The sequence below is a fragment of the Myiozetetes cayanensis genome, unplaced genomic scaffold (assembly GCF_022539395.1).
Source record: "Myiozetetes cayanensis isolate MyiCay16 unplaced genomic scaffold, myiCay2020 scf7, whole genome shotgun sequence".
In the NCBI taxonomy this organism is placed as follows: domain Eukaryota; kingdom Metazoa; phylum Chordata; class Aves; order Passeriformes; family Tyrannidae; genus Myiozetetes; species Myiozetetes cayanensis.
The window spans coordinates 32,526,301-32,535,992 of NW_026087964.1; positions in this window are offsets into that span (position 1 = coordinate 32,526,301).

A 9,692-nucleotide genomic window follows, 5' to 3' on the forward strand; every position below is an offset into this window, starting at 1 on the left:
AGTTATTAAGTTATGTTATTAAGTATCCAGTATCCATCAACACACTTTTTTTTTATTTTTAATTGAAGGGAAGTGTTTTATTACTTAAAGATTGTTCTTCCTTTCTCCATCAGAGTACCTAATAACCCAGTGATAATGACAGTTCCTTAGGTAGCAAGAGATCAACAGTCCATATGCTGCTCCAAATCATGTGGAGTACTTTGAACCTAGATATATTACTTCTTGTGTAACAATTTTAAGCCAGCAGGAAAGAGACTTGCAGAGACGACTACAAGTGAAACTGTACTCTTCACCATGTTTTTGTTCAAAAGCTGACCTGGTAAACATTACAAGAATCTATATCTCTTGGAGCACACTCCGAAAGCAAGATATGTAGAGATAGTTAAACAATTCCATCTACAAATGAGGTGTAAAGAAACTAATGTCTTCAAGTCTTGATTTGTGAGCACATTCTAGGAGCAGATAATTGGCTACAGCAGAAACTTTGCTTCCCAAGAACACTTGGATGAAGGACTAGAAGGCATATGCAAGGTCCTACACCTGAGAGGAATAACCCCATGCATCAGAACAGGCTGGGAGTGAACCTGCTGAAAAGCAACTCTGTGGAGAAGAATGTAGTGGGAATCCTAGTGGCCAACAATCTGTCCATGAGCCAGCAGTGTGTCCTTGTGGCCAAGAAGGCCTGTGGTATCCTGAGGTGCATTAGGAAGAGCACTGCCAGCAGGTCAAGAGAGGCTAGTGAATCTGGAGTACTGTGTCTAGTTCTGGGCTCCTCAGTACAAGAGAGACATGGAGCTCCTGGAGCAGGTCCTTCTGAGGGCTATGAAGATGATCAAGGGATTGGAGCACCCCACTTATGAGGAAAGGGTGAGGGAGCTGGGCCTGTTCAGTCTTGAGAAGAGACGACTGAGAGATGACCTCATTTATAAATATAAGTATCTGAAGGGAAGGTGAGGGGATCTGAAGGGGATGGAGCCTGGCTCTTCTTGGTGGTGCCAGTCAATAGGACAAGAGGTTACAGACACAAACTGATGTACAGGAAGCTCCACCTGAATATAAGACAGAATTTCTTTCCTGTGTGGATGACCAAACACTGGAATGGATTGCCCAGAGAGGCAATGTGAGTGTCCCTCACTGGAGATATTCAAGAACTGTCTGGATGCACTCCTGTGCCATGTGCTCTAAGATGGCCCTGCTTAAACAGGGAGGTTGGATCAGGTGACTCACTGTGGTCCCTTTCCAATCTGACCAATTCTATGATTTTGTGATTGCAATTCTGTGATTCTGTATCTTTAAGGCTATGTAACACTGAAGTTGAATGCAGGAAACTCTGTTTTTTGACTACTACTATGTCTGGTATCAGACATCTGAGATTGAACTATTATAAACTAAGTCTGGGGGGTTTGTGTTAGAAAGAAAAACTGGAGAAAAAGATCTGTAAATATATGAATTTCTTCAGGAATGCTCAGTGCAGTACACAAATTATGGCATTTCAAAATTCTGTAACCATACTAAGCATATCAAATTTCTTTCCTGAATGGTTCTTTTCAAAATATTATACCCAAAGAAGAAAATATCTTTTGCAGTTCTTAAACTATAGATTAGTATCGGAGCAAAATTTGCTAAGACCTCGGTTAAATTCAGAAAAAATATGTTTGGAAAATGATTGAAAAAACCCAAAGTTACTGTATGAGTTTGTACTGAAAACCATAGAGTCCTTAAAAGTTCTTATTCCATTCCCAATGGAATACTTTTGTTGCTTTTAGATACTTGAATCTATCAGGATAGATACCTCTACACATTCACAATGGCATAATCTCATTTACAGTCATAGTTCAACTTCATTTGGAGAAACAAGTATGACAGCAATGTGCAACTGCCTCAGGGTGAGAACAACAGATCTTACTGAAGCTGGATATTCATGGGATAAGTACAGACAACCTTCTTGGCAATTTATGAACATTGCTCATAACTTTACTTCATCTTGAGACACCCTTCAGTGCCAGAAGTTTTCCTTGTTTAGCTGATAGATCTTGGCTACTCCCAAATTAAGTAAAAGTTACTACATTTGTCTGGAGGAAAAAAAGGAAACACTTAAAACTTGCAGTAATTTGTTCAAAGAGCAAAGCCTTGCAGATCTTTAAGAAAAAGTGTCCAGCAGTGCCTCTAGGCTATCTCCATACTAAAACAGATGAAAGGAGAAAAATGGTACCCAGAGAGAGGCAGAAGCATTCTTTGTAGCCTTCTTGCCAATAATGCATTTATATATGCACTTCTCTGATGTGTATTCACTTATCCTGGATGTTTTGCATTTAAGATTAACTCCTCAGGGAAAAATGAGAGGAATTAGGAGAAGATGATTTTAGGATGAAGAACTTGCCACCTTTTATTCAAGTTTAGATGTTATACTCTAATGCTGTACTGAAGAAAATATTAAAATAATATTTGTTCAAAAGCATAGATAGTATTAGAAGATCCAGGAAGCTCCAATAACAGAACAAAATAAGTGTTATTTGCTGGGCAAAATACATTGAGGGCCATAGCAAAAACTGTCCTAGCAGATGCAACCAGATTTTACTTCTCTGTTACACAAATAGTATGATTCCTGGTACTTTGCTACAAGCCTTTGTCAGCTGCATGTATATATGCAGCACACCATCTTAATTAGCCTGAAGATTCAAGGCTTAGAAGAAATAGCAGGGGGTTCTAATTATCTTCACAAACTAGTGATCTGCCCAGAAAATGAGGAATGAATAAGCATTAAGCAGTCAGAGGGCAGTATTCAATCACAGAGAGAAGCAGGAAGAAAGGAAGATAAAGAAATGCAATTTTCCCTGACTTGGTAGGGCCTTGAAAATTAGTAAAAATAATCCTTCTTTAGTAAAACACACAAATTCTAGATATAGAGATGTATTATTCATTCTTATCAGTAGTGTTTGACTAGATATTTTAGGACAATTTTTTTCTCATATCTGCCACATTTCTGATATTATTATTTTAAATGTGTTTGTATCTGTTTAGGCATCAGTAGCATTTCTTGGAGGACTCTTATGAGAATATTGTTTTCCAAACATTGCTTGTAATTTCCCAGTCCAAGTTCCAGGGCAATAAAGACTATTCTTTCCTTCCCTTGAAAAAAATTATGACATTGGGATTTAAATCATTGCTATTCACAAACTGGCCTTGACAAAAAAGGCTGAGGATTATCTCTTTAGAAACTTTTGAATCAAAGCTGCATTATTGATATGAAGCTAAAAAGGCTTTGCAGTTCATTATATAATTAAAAGCAACTGTTATTATGGAAATTTTTCAGAACAGCTGTTGTATTGGAAGAAAGGTTACACTCTTCTCTATCAGTAATCCCTTTAAATCTCTGACATGATTCATAGCTCCTCAAACAATGCCAGTAAATTAAACAAAACTGGATGGATTCCCTATTTATTACTTGCACCCTTATCAGCAAGACAGAATGCAGTAACAGAACTCAAACTGGCTAATGGAAGTAATGTGAATATCCCATTTTATGAACTTTATTTCTATTTTTGTCTTCCAAAGTACTAATGTTGCCCAAAAGTGGTGTCCAGCTTTCTGACTGGCCTGAAGAGCTTATAGTTACCACTTTATTCTTTAACCTTAGTCAAGGATAACAGTTTGGACGGAAAGGACAGGTCTTGCTGGGTTTACTAAAGGCTAGAGACAGTTTTGATGTAGAATAAAGAGCTTTAGCTCTTTATGAATTTCTGCCTTTCCTTGTGGAGTGTTGAAAAAGATTTTTCCTCCTGGCTCGAAGGAAGCAGTGTATCATTATTGCAGCTGAGGTTTTCATTTCATTCCTGGCTTTCAAGCCAGGGAGGACTTTGGAAAGTGGAGAAGGACCAGCCAAGATTTTTTTTTTCCTTAAGGCGTAAGAAGGAAAAGGAGCAGAAGGAAGCAAAAATAGAGAACAAATGTGAGCCTCAAAGACTAGAATTGGTAAAAGACTTGCTGGGTTTCAGAGCGTACAAGATGTAGTGCGTTTTGCAGAGTTGAGGAAACTCGGACACAAAGAAGCCCTGGTCTTGTGTAGAAGCGAGAAGATGCTTCCTTTTACACAGCCCGGCTCCGGGGGTGGAGTAATGGCACGGAACAAGCGCGGGCCCAGGGGCTGTGGCTGTCGGAGAAGCGGCGCGGCAGGACGGGAGTGCCTTGGCCGCAGGGCGGCCGATCCATCAGCGCGCCCTGGTGGCACCGCGGGCTCACGGCACGGGGGGAATGCCGCGGGAGCACCTCTGGGTTCCTCAAAACAGGAAGACACCGGCAAACTACAGCGAGTCCGGTCGAGCTTCACCAATAGGAGGCTGAGGAGAATAAGAAGGAGGGCGAGAAGCTGAGAAAGCAGCGTTTGCTTAGCAGAAAAGAAAGGCCAGGCTTTCTACGCGTCTTTAATTGCTGTCTTCACCTGCTTCACATTCAGAAGAGGATTTGAAAAGGGGTCAAGTGCACGAAAAGGTTGTCCAGGGTTCATGTGAAATCTCCACCCTTAGAGAATACCCCTGGGAAAAACCCTGTGGAACCTGATCTCACTTTGAGTACTGCCTTGCTTTGAGTGGAGTGTTGAACTAGGTGAACAGCAGAGTTCTCTTTCTAATCTGCTTGTTTTCTGTGATTCCAAGATCTACACTAGCTGTTCATCAGCCAGATTGCGCTCACTGTGGTTCTGGATTCAGTGTGAAATTCTTCATGTTACTTAAACAAATTTCAAATTTTGTTGTACACATGTTTTGGACATTATTGTTTTTCCCCTCTGATAACAAAATACTATATCTAACAGGTGTTGGCAGAGGACCGTCAATAAAGAGTTGCTGATTAAATTGCTGCAGCCGTAAGAGATGGGCTTCTGTGCAATAAACCTTCTCATGATTTGTGAAGTGGGGAGAATGTTGCTTTGACAACAAGTTTATTTGGCAGGGTATAACCTAATAGAAGCTGATGAGGAAGACATTTGACAGGAATACTGGAAAGTTCAAAAGGACAAAACCTTGCCTTTGGATGCACTTTTTTTCAGTGTAAGGATTGGCAACACTGCAATACTATGAATGATTTATTCCTTTCACCTTTGGGTATTTTGAACTGTCTTTACAATATTTCCCCCTTCACCTTCAGTTCCCTCATGCAGACTTCATAAATGGTGAGATTTTAGAGTAAATAAATAAATGGTTAGAGTGTGACCCATCAGAGGCAAAGGAGGGTCAATGATAAAGTAGTTGTGGACTGTACTTTTTCTACTACCCATCTTAAGTCAGATCTAATGGAAAAAGAAGTTTCATAAACCATTAAATAAAAGTGTCATCACTGTAAAAAGTTTTAGACACTGGAGTAACTAGGGAAAGGTTAATGTTGATTACTACTAAGTAGAATCTGGTGAGAAAAACTGAAAGAACTGCATAAAGTAAAACAAAGAGAGCCTCCCACTGGACTTCAGGACTGCATGAGGATATATAGGATTTATATCCACAAATTACATGAATAATGTAAGTACACAGTATCATGAATCATGAAAGTACACAGTAAGAATACCAGCTACAGTAGTCTTAGTTTTAGCAGGCTGCTACCTTGAAGTGTAGAGCCCCTGGACTCTTATTGTAATAGTGGGGAGCTTCCACTATGGCTCAAGAGAGATCATATAAAATATTTACACAAACAGAATAAAAACTATTGAAACTCACAGAGACCATGAAATGTCTTATTTGATATTTATTTTTTCAAATTGGGAAAGACCTTGCTTTACCCATCTGTATGCTGATTTGCCAGAAAGGAAAAGTATGCCAACAAACTATGACAGAGAGAGGAATTCAACCACTGAAAAAAGTGTTGGTGATACCATGTAAGTAACAACATTACTTAAATCATTATCTGGGAGGGAAGTCATCCTGAGAATCCTCCATCTGTAAAAGTATCTGTCCAAAGTAATTTAAATACAGTTCAGCTGCTGCTAAATAGATTTTACCATCAAAGATGTGAAGGAAGCTGACTTTCAGCCTAATATGCTCTATTTTGGGAGCACTTTAAGGGGTTGAAGTTTTTGAGTCTTCATTTTTTCTTTGCTTTAAGAGAGAGTTTGCATCTCACTAGCTCAGTTAATTCAGTATGGCTTCTTTTCAGAAAGGGATTTGCTTTCATGAAGAGCATTTGCAGTGGTCTTATTGCTGAACTGTCAGGTGTCAGGAAACAAAAGGTTTAGAGCTCTTCTTGTCAACATTCTTATTTTCTGGCTTGCAGCAAGAAGCAAATAAAGTCAGTGAAGTTTTCCTGTAATTGGTGTAATATGTTCCCTGTGGATAACATACCCAAGCAGGTGGGCAGCATCCTCTTACATCAGGTGTATAATCCAAACAGCTTCCAAACAAAGGGTATGATGAATTATGTTGTGAGGAGAGATGTCTGCCAAGACACCTTGGGATTAGTGTTAGAACTGATCTTATTTAACATCTTCATTAATGATCTGGAAGAAGGAATAAACAAACGTTAATTAAATTGGCAGATATTACTGAGAAATAATTCTGAGATTCCATCTAGACTAGAAACAAAGGCAGACTAAAACCAAGGACAGGTATTAAGAAAATAAGAGTAATTTGTGTAAACAGTTTCTCTTTGTCTGCAGCCACATCTGGGCTATCTTACTGATTTTGATTGCATGTGTATGTATCATCCACGCATTTAAACACTGTTTATTTTACAGTTAAACACTCAGTAGCTTGAGAGATGTAACAGCTGCATAGGATACAGGGTTTCCTTTTTTGTAGCAGGGATAAGGGGATAAGGTAATAGAAACAGTATGTTCGGTCCTTACTGGATGAAAAGAACTCACTATGGCATATCTTCATATCTTCAGACAAGGTCTATCCTGCACATTTACCTGCCAATATCAGTATATCTTTTGTCAATAGAGTAATTTTTGACCATTTCTAACTATTGAGCAGAGCTGACTAGTGTTTGATAGACCCCTCTATCTTCACCCCAACTTGATACTTGTAACTATTTTATATTTTTTTTAGATTTTTTTCAGATGGTTTAATTTACTTTATATTTACAAGTAGTTTTTAATCAGAATTGCATATGGTCTAACAATGTCACAAAACTTGTTTGATCATAAGGTTTTCTAGAAACAGTGGGAGGTTTTTTTTAATTAATTATCCTTTAATTTCTTACTGAATTTATGTTGTATCAGCAGTTTCGTGATTTTGATAGAGTTCCATATCAATCTATCCATGCTGCAATCACCACTATAGCCTAGTTTCACTTTTAAAATTTATTTTTAAAACAAAAATGAAACTCATTTCTTATACACCAGTTTTATACAAGATCTTGTAAAGTACTCAGAAGAACAGCTATGATCAGCATCTCTAAAAATCAGGCACGTACAAATAACACAGAAAAAAATCTGCTTGATTTTTCAGAAGTTGTGCATGTACTTCATGTGTAATGTTCTAAATGGACTGTGTACAAATGTGGTGTGTTCCCTACTCCTGTCAGTGAGACAGAGCTGTCTAGACCACAGTAATGTGGGCTGCATGCATTTCACTTGGAAAAGTCAGTTGTTTCTGTAAATCATGGATAAATCTGCACAGTGTGTGTTAAGCTGGAAATAAGCAGTATTTCTGTAGGACACAATATTGCAGTTCTTGTGGTGCTTGGAACTCTCTTTTAGTTCTCAGTGCAAGCACAGCAAGCAGGCTCCTGATCCAGCAGCGCTCTCAGGAGGAAGCTGGCAATATAGCAGACTCTGAATGAGTCAAAACCTAGAAAAGTATTGCTGCAAATGCATCTGTCAAACCGGGGGATGCAGGAGAAAATGAGGTGGTGACAAGTTCGGCAGGAAGAGAAATAGCATAATATGAAGTGAGTTAATGATGCCAGCAATTTTTAGCAGTTGAGAAGGTAAGGGCTGCATAGGCAAGCTGGCACTCTATGATTTATGTGCAAGAGGTAGGCAAGGTGATATTTTTTGAAGTGTATGTTTTAAGCTGCTAGGCTAAGTTTAGATGTTCAATTTCACTATTGTCCAGGATAAAATTATAAAAACAGATTTGCTGGAATTACCCATGTAATCAGTGATTTGCTCTCTCTCTTGTGTTCCAGTCTACATAAGGTTACTTGCTATTAAGAAATAACAAAGGGTTTGGGTTTTTTATACCGGATATATGCTTAAAAATTTGATTTTGATTGAATTATTACTCCTAACTTACCTATGGAAAGTGAAAAATTTTAATTGAATTAAAAATACTTATTATAAAGATTTTATTTATTTTTAAGAAGTCATTTGTCCTAAGATGTCCATTACTTGATCTCATTCATAAGAAAGTATAACATGTGCTGTACAGCAAAAGGAAATCATGCCATTCCAGGTACCTGAGTTATTATTCATACCAACAGAGTAAAAAATAAAGGAAATGAAAAGCATTAGAAAACTTAATTTGAGCTGTGTTATTTTCTTTATGAAAGTCAGTGAAAATTCATATAAACTTTGAAAAAACAGCTACAACATAATTCTAAAGTTTTTCTAATACTATGCAAATCAAAGAATTTCTTGTATGTTTTTGGCAATGATTTCTTTTCAGTATCTGTTTGCTACATTTTGTTTCGAGGTATTTTGTTTGTAAAAGTGAGTGTACTTCACTGGTGGTATATATGCAATGTATATTTTGTGATCATAGAAAGTATTTTAGAAATGAAGTGTATGTTATAGATATAAAATTTTATTAGTGTGACTTAGATTTGAAGAATTCTATAAATCAAAGAAGATTAAAAAACAGATCTGGGTATTGTGTTAAAGCTGTGTTCATTTGACTTCCCATATTTCCAGCCTTGTCTAGTACCTCAAACTTATTTTCTTGCTAATTGCAGTCAGGGTATAAGCTGGTAAAGCTTTATATTCTTACTCTAGAATGAATTTGATATCTCTTCTTGATAGATGCCTAAATAATACTTAATGATGAAACTTCAAGCTAAGAAAAGAGGTAATCCAGATGGAATATTGATTCAGTGCATTGTATATTAGGGACATTTAAAAATAATAAATAACTGCTATCAAAGGAAGCTGTCTCAGAGGACAGCAGTTGAAACTTTCAAGAAGTAAACGTGTGGTCAGGTCAGCTTGTAGTACAGTCATCACCAGTCACTATGAAGATAGTAGGTTTGAAAATGGCAAAGAAAATGGGATGTGCATTCATCAGTGTAAAACTGATGTGCTTACAGGATTCTAATTATGTCACAAACACAAGAAAGCTGTAATACAACTTCACCATGAGGGACTCAAGGCCATAATATATTTTACCATCTGCGGTTCAAAGGAAAACCTATTTCAGGAATTTGGTTTTTTATAGGACTACTGGAATTGATCTTTGAATCAAGTCATGAATTCTCGAGATCATGATAATCAGAGGGGGATAAGTATCTGTTTGATGTGCGAAACATCTGTTAAAGAATTTCTCCCAAGTCTCATCACTAGCTGGCAAGTCTCATTGCTTTAGTAATGTTTTCATTATTGCTCTGTCTATAAAATGGCATACTATATTTGTACTACTGGTTTTCTGTCTTCTCAGTGCAAAGTAGTAGATGTTTGAGTTCCAGCTACTTGTTAAAAATTATAACAATATATAACATGAAATAATTTAGTGCTTTTCATCTGCTTAGTCCTATATTGAAAGTTTCAA